The 8,058-nt window shown below is 36.3% G+C and overlaps 1 pseudogene; it reads right to left on the bottom strand.

The window, feature by feature from the left end:
- Positions 1 to 444: 444 nt before the first annotated feature.
- Positions 445 to 7,687, bottom strand: LOC131786478 (adhesion G protein-coupled receptor L4-like; annotated as a pseudogene).
- Positions 7,688 to 8,058: the final 371 nt, after the last annotated feature.

The following is an 8,058-nucleotide window of genomic DNA, read 5'->3' as shown; positions in this document are numbered from 1 at the left end:
AAAACTGCCGATGAGGAAAGGGGGAGGGGAGGGGGAGGAGGAGGGAAAGAATCATAAGAATATTGTGGAGGCTTCGGAGAAATCAAGTAAATCTAATAGTGACACAGAGAAACCAACATCCTACGCACCCCGCAAAGGTTGTAGGTTAGAAAATTTATTTGTGTAAAAAAAAAAAAAAAAGAAAAAAATTGCACCAAAACTGATATTTACGGTTCAGGCCTGATTGCCGGTTAAATGATTGCTCAATATATCTTAAACAAGTATTATCTGGCAATTTGATTCTAAAACAAATAGATATTCCATAAAATGCCAAATGGTAAGTGTCGTTGCCCTAGCTAAATCTGTGGTTAAGAAAATTACTTAGCATCTGGAAAAAAAAAGGCATAAATAAAAATTGAATAAACTTTAATTAGTTACAGCCTGAGCAACATAAGTGACGCTGGTTGTAAATGCATTTCATATTTTCCCATTCCATAGGCAAGACAAAAGTTCAAAGTCCGTTAATTACTCTCGATCCCGCACAGGAATCCCAGTATCAATGTGACGAGCTTGAGAGTTTCCTCTGTTGTCACCTTGCCTTTGATTAAATGCACCTGGGTGGATTTTTTGGACTCTTCTTTTGAAACGTCCCCTTATCTAGATAGGAATTAGAAGTCAAATTAGAGGTACTCATTATCTTTAACCGGCTTTTCTTGATATGAATAACAGACTCAAAATTCATATTTACCTCACTATTTCCCAAGCAGTGAAAGAAGAAAATGAAGAATCCCTTCAACAAAATATACATAAAACTTTCTCAGTTGATAGAAAAACAAATAAGCAAATGATTACGGAAATAAAATTAGATTTACTCTTACGTTTATTTGTGTGTTTGTTTGTTTGTTTGTTATTTTATGTAAAACAACTCAGCTAGAGATCTCCTTTCCTTCTCATCTACCATCGTTTACTTATCTGAGGCTTATTTTCCAGAAAATACGACTCTATCCGTCAGATGTAATCGATTCATGGTGACTCCAATATCATAATTAAGCAGAGCTAAGGCTTTGCAGATAAAAATACAAGTGCAAAAGGAAGGTTTAAATGGTCTCGAGTCGGCTTATTTACGGAGGGTCACGGGTCTGGTGTCTAAGAGTGAATCTGAATTATCCTGGGATATAGAGACGCTTTTCAGTATTTCTGACGCCTATCACGTCGTAAGTACGCTCTTATCTCTACCCATGAGCAGCCAAATGCTTGAAAAAACCTTTAAGGTTTTAGACGACGTTACCTGCGTGGAATTAAGGATTACAAAAATGTAGGAGAAGGCGATGTGTAACGACACAAGGAAACCAATCAGCCACGTGACACCCAGCAATGGAGCTAACACCACGCATGCACGGACACCGAGCCTGGAAGAGACCAAATGAATAGTCACTTGGAAAGGAAAAGCGTTCATCTGAATTCGATATAAAGAAAAGTTGAAAACTCTTAGCTTAAATTGAAGGCAATGAATAGTCGCGATATAATGTCGGGAGTGACAAAAGAAGCAGTTTGAAGGCCTTCCATCGAAAACGCACTATATTTTATGTGCTAGGGCGTCATTCAAAGCCTATCAAGCCTGTCTAAGCCAGTTTTTCTTTGTAACAAGCTATGATACGAGATTATTTAAAGTCCAAGCACTTTAAAGAAAAAAATTGACATTATGGATGCATTTAGGGAGAAGTAACACCACTCATCCCACCTGATCTGCTCAGTTTGACTCTCCTTCACCTGTTGGATGGTTGTTAATTCCTTGATAACTCGCACGAGGATCATCATGTTAATCTTCAGTTATTAAAAAGGAGAACAAAAGAAGTGGGAAAAGATGACAAGGGAAAAAAAGAACTGTCGGATATTTTTGTTACACCTGCTTCTGTTATAAGTTTTTAAAGAGGAATTTCAAAGACTAATCAAGAAAATAGAAATGATCGAAAAATGTTGTTCTAAGCAACGTTGAAACAAATATTTTCAGATGACTAAACTGGTATTTATCGAAGAAATTCAATCTGTTGCCACTTACAATTGCGATCAGTACAACAAAGGATGCAAATATCCAGATGATATTGTTAGAGGAGGATATCCAGCAGCTTAGAATTATAAAAACAAAAGGCACGGGAGAGCAAACTTTTAATTTGTTGTCTACATCAATAGCAGCATTTAAAGGTGTTTCATGGCAATGTCAAATGTCAAATCCAAAACCATTTTTTAATGCAACATGTTACCATTATATTACTTTCCAAAATTACGCCATGTTGGATAATAATTTACAAACTCTCCCTCTTTTCTACTCCACTAAAAACATGGAGAGATCCACAGCTTGAAAGAGGAGGGTGCTTGGTGGGGAGGGAGGGGGAGGGAGGGGGAGGGAGGCCAGTCAAAAAGGCTGCAGGTTTCTGTTATTAAGCTCTTGCATTCCCATGTCCTGGTTTACAAATCACAGGAGGTAGGGAAAAGGGAAGGTGACACTAGGGTAATAAGGTTCTTTCTCCTTTACCTTTCCCCATCCCTTTTTTTTTTTCTTCCCGCAGGTTCATAATCTCAGGCTTCCACCATTTTGTATAGAGTTGATAAAAGAAACAAACTTTCAAACTTACTTTTCATCATTGACAAAAGTTTCGATTCCATCATTTCCTGTGGCGATACCCAAAGATACAGCAACTATGATTGCAGGCAGTCCTGAGAAAGAGTAATAATGAAAAGCTGTTTAAGTAAGACATTACAGCAAAAATAATCGAGTTCTAGCGTTATTACATTTGCCAGAACCGATGACTGTAGAAGTTGATAATTTTAATAAACCACCGACCGTAAGTTGTTACGCGAATATATGGATTTTCAATGTGGATTTTTATGTTATAAACTTTTGAAACCTTTTGATTGTAAGTATGAAATTACTATAACACTGCAAATTAGATATAGATACGTGATTTCAGCCACTAAATTTGCAACTATAACTAGCTCTAATAAGCACCGGAAATATTTTACGATTAACTCTGGTACACCTCAAGACGATCCAATGATTCATCTAAAAAAATTAAAAAAACAAAGCCATTTTATGATCTTTTGTTCCTATTGGTTTTGGCAAATCAGAATCGAGATATTTCCTCAAGTATATTATTTAAGTCCTGTCCCATTTTTGTTATTTCTCGACAATGCTCCTCACCCCAGCAAAATCCATGATAGCGATGCATTTTGTCGGTAATGTTGTAAACCTTTACAACAAATAATTAGATATAAATCCCTTCGACAAGCATCCAGCAAAAACTGGCCATTAGAAAATACTGCATAAGAGCTGCCACAGCTACACAAGCAGCCTGCAAGGAATAGGTAATCCGTAAAAATGTAATAATTTGCCCGGCAAATGGTATTTGTCAAAATAATAATCCGAAAAACAAAAAGATACATAAACCAAAGAAAACAGAACGAGAATCAAAAGAAAACAGAGGAAAGGTACAGCATACATAGAAACTATGCAAACAAAAACACACAAATAACCAAGAAAAAAAGAATCACTCTATAGATCAGTCGGTGTTTAAATAAAAAAGAAGGTGGATATGATAAAACAAACAAATAAACAAACAAGCACAAGAATAGCAACATTTAAGAAGTAACAACAAAATTAGAAGTTCAGCAAGTCACCTGGTTTCCTGTGGAGTCAATTCCAGCGAAAAAGACGATATGTCCTGCTCCAATGCAGGAAGTCAGACCAACCCGTATGTGACACAAAGGTGAACTTCTCTCTCTGCAGAGCACAAAGTAAAGAAAATCAAACAAGCTAGTAAAATAGTTACTACATGGAATTTATGTAGCGGTCAGACAGAAACAAAACTATTGTCAATGTATTGCAAAGGAAACCATCAAAAGGACCAGTGTAAATGATCCACCAAATGGAGGGATAAATATGCTGACATAATACATTTTTACATGAATTAATTAGTGAACAATTAATGGATAAAAGACTACTGACTAGAAAGTTTCTATCTAACATTAACACTTTGTTTGAAGCTATTTTTACTCTTTGTTGAAATATCATTTTTAAAGAAAGATCATCTCAGAACGTTTGATTTCTTTTCCAGAAACCAGCAGTCCGATTTGACGTCGATCCAGAACTGATCTGATAACATATTTTCCATCCTTTTCAATTTAATTAATTTCCTACAATTCGGTTACATATCAGAGTTAATTCAATGTACTTACGTGAGCTGAAGATAGCTGATAATTGTGAGTATCACTCCAGTGAGAGATAAAGCCATCCCTACTCGGGTGAGGAGTGTCAGTTGTTTGTAATGCTCATTTGTCGAACGAGTCTTATCTTGACTGAAAAACTGTAAACGTCATAATTATTTTAATTGTATGAAAGGAAATGGCGACTCTAACAAACATGAATGAATGCGATACTTTGCGGCCTCTGTGTACCTTTTTAGATCCTTATGACATTATTTTGTAGCAAAAAAAAAAAATGAATGTTCACCTTCCCGTCATCAGTATTGTCGGTGAAATCCATGAGCACAGCGAAGTGGGTTAAATGATTGCAAACGCATTCCGTATGGTGATCGGATATCATCTTTGTTTGACATCCTTCACTCGACCAACTCCCAAAGCTTTAAAAACAGAATTAGACATGGAGAAAGGATTCAAAATAACTTATTTGATTGGGAACTCCCTCCCCCTCCACCTGAAAAGAGTTCAATTTACTCTACTAATTGCTTTGAAGTGATTTCGGATACTTTTAGCTTCCTTTCCGATGAAAATCAGAAGAATGTACGCCGTGTATAAAATTTATGTTACTGTGGTGCTTACTTTTCTTCAGAGAAGCTCCAGAATACACATGTTCTTTTCTTACGATTCACCTAGAGGAAAAAAAAAGAATTAAGGGTCTTGATTCAGGGCTTAATATAGCAAGGCTTCAGCGCTCGCCTCAGTGATGCATTGCTGGTAGGTATAGCTGACTAGTTAGGCGTCATAGTTATAGAGTATCAATGTAACCCTTCAGGTTTAATAATAATTCTTAACATAAAGGTCTCTGGGACCACTCCAGTAATGAGGTCTTAATTTGTTATTCAGAAAAAAAACGAATTTGTTGATTTGTTCTTTAATTCGAATTCCTCAAGTCTCAGATACAAAATTGAGAAACTGCGAAAGACCGCCGCTTCAAGGTGACGAAATTTGGAAATTGGCGAGAAGAAGACGACAGTATAGTAACCCACATGGGAGATGAATAAACTGTTGGTGCTCACTTTTCATGAAACAAGCAAACAAAATAACTGGCAAACGCCAATGAAATTAAAATGGATAAGTAAACAGATAACGAAAAAAAGACGTAAACACCTTTATGTTCTTAAAAACCAGTGTGATGTTTTCTAGTAGAACCTCGGGTGGAGGGTCTATTACGGCGGACATAATTACACTGTCAAGTATCCTGAAATAAAGAAAATTAAATCATCACAACACAGCATTTTTTTTTATTTCGTTTTCAGTCGTAAAAATAAAATATACTTACTTAGTTTTGTTGCCTCCCTCAGTGTCAGCTGAATAGTTTGAAAAAGATTCAGAAAGATGGATGTATTCGAGCCCAAGTACTATGGAATCTGTTTAAATGGAAAATGAGAATTTATTTTATTTCAGTTTCAAAAAACGTATTTTTTTTTAAGAAACCGACCATAAATGCACGGGCACTAATGTCGATACAGACAACAGAATCATGAAAAAGCGCAATATTCAAAATGTTGAAAAACCATAAAGTTTCTCCGTAATGACGCCCAAAAAAAAAAAAAAAAAGACTCGAGAAATTTCGAAACAGAAACCAATTTGGACTAAGACGGAGGGAAAAGGGGGAAAAGAGAAAAAGAAAACAAGAACTCACTGTATTAAGTGCACACCACGTGCATATTGAAATTTGGTGATGCACTTCGGAATGAAGCCATTTCCACTGAAGAGTTTGCCAAGAAAATATGGGCAATCGTCTTGAAACAAGACTAACTCAAAACATCGAAGGGTTTTTACCTCGATCCAGATTAGTCAGGGGAATCTTAATAAAGTTCTTCCGATTGCTTCCATGAAACAGAAAGTCATCTTCTCTATGGGGGACATTGCATCTAACCCGAAAGGCTACATTGATTAAAAAAAAAAAGCGAAATATGTGAGGCAAATGGTACAGCGTTGACATATATATTCACTCGCTCAGAGAGTACGACTGCATGTATTTGCTCAGCGCATGACTAGAATTTATGCAGTTGCATTTCCTCTAACTTATGATTTTGCACGCACTTATTTCTCAGATTAAAGAATTGAAAGCAACGAGTTATGTTTATGATACTACACACCAAAAAAGATTAGAATTTTCCTTCTCATGCTTGCCTTACAAAACGATCCGATAAAAAAGGAAAGACTTTTGCACTTACCCAGATCTTCATCGACATCAGGGAATTCGGGATTTTTTACGTTCCACCACTTTCTGGCAGAGCTAACTACAAAGTCTTCAAAGATGAACGCAGCAAAAACAATGTCCTCCAGTTTTTGATCATTTGATGAATATGATGACCATATCCTTTGGATAAACGTTTTAAATCGTTGCTTTTCACGCTAGATGAAAAGAGGTAAAGTCAGCAGATTTCAGGAGTTTTTACAACTGATACTAACTTACTTTTGAGGACAGTTAACGTTATCAGATGAAATAACAGACCTGAAGCATCTTCAAGTCAACAAGACTTCCCTTTAGCCAAACGATATTGTTTGGTGTATATCGCGGCTTCCCGCTATTTTATGAGAAAAACGGCCCAAAACTGAGAAAAAAGTCAAACAGTAAACATGGCAAACGCGTAACTAATCAAGCAGCAAACCAACCAATCAAGCAAACAAACAAAACAAACGAACGAACAAACAAACAAACACAGACACAAACACAAACACAAACAGAGACAGCAACAACAAAACAATTATATAATATACTTATCACAAACCAAGCAATCAGAAGTAAATTAAATTAAAGTACAAACTAACAGACAGAATGGAAGGTGAGATAAACGGTATAACTGTTGCAATACCACCATCTACTCGTAAGCTATTGTTTTCGGAATTAGGGACATCACTTGAAGAGCTTTCATTCTGCGACAAAAAGAGAATAATTTGAACTATTATGGCTACGTGTAAAAAAAAAAAGCGTAAAATCAAAATTATATCACACGAAAGGACCGATGTTAAGTGATATTCGTACTTTACAATGGGAATTTCAAAGGGGTTTGATCATTTCTACTAAAATGTAAATTACACTGTTTTGCTGTAGAATTTTGAGCAGCTTATAGACATTGGGCATAAGCCAACATTGTAAGCAAAGCGTAACGCCTATCATGAGATAGCTTGCAGTCTTCTTGACTTCTTTCGACTGATAAGGTGTTGCAAAAACACAGTACATAACCAGCATCTTTAAACAACTATTGTTATGCTAAATGCGGACGAAATTGAGGTTTTTAAGGCCTTTTTTCCCCCATGGTATCTCCATATGCAATGAGCATAAAAGGATTACGATCTCCAAAAAACTTAGCAGGATTCTGATAATAGTAACGTTAATGATAATAATGATGATAATAATAATAATAATAATGATGATGATGATGATGATGATGATGATAAGATCAAACAATAATAGTATCGACGAGACACTTACCTGGGCCATCGATTTGATGATAAACTCGAAAGATCTGCAGTGTACTACTTCAAAGGTGAGTTGTCTGTCGCCATTCTTGCAATAGATTCGATCTAAGGAAAAGTTTTGAAATGCACCATACCAAGACTGAGTCGATGTCCCTCCTTCATGGCACCATTTAGAGCATAGACTTCTGCGAACGCTGATGGAAAAGGGAAAGCATTTGATCTTGTGCCATTTACCCTTCAGGAGTCCATCGCAGTTGGGACCACTACATTCATTTCGCTTCAAGAACGGGGCAGTTCCACACTCATCATCTGCAGGAAAATAAACATCGCGGCGAAAGAAGGTAAATGAACACTTTTCTATTGGATAAGTTGGAATTAATTTAACAGTTTACA

The sequence above is a fragment of the Pocillopora verrucosa genome, chromosome 5 (genome assembly GCF_036669915.1).
Source record: "Pocillopora verrucosa isolate sample1 chromosome 5, ASM3666991v2, whole genome shotgun sequence".
NCBI lineage: Eukaryota > Metazoa > Cnidaria > Anthozoa > Scleractinia > Pocilloporidae > Pocillopora > Pocillopora verrucosa.
The sequence above is the reverse complement of the archived record's forward strand: the minus strand, read 5'-3'. Positions and strand labels throughout refer to the sequence as shown.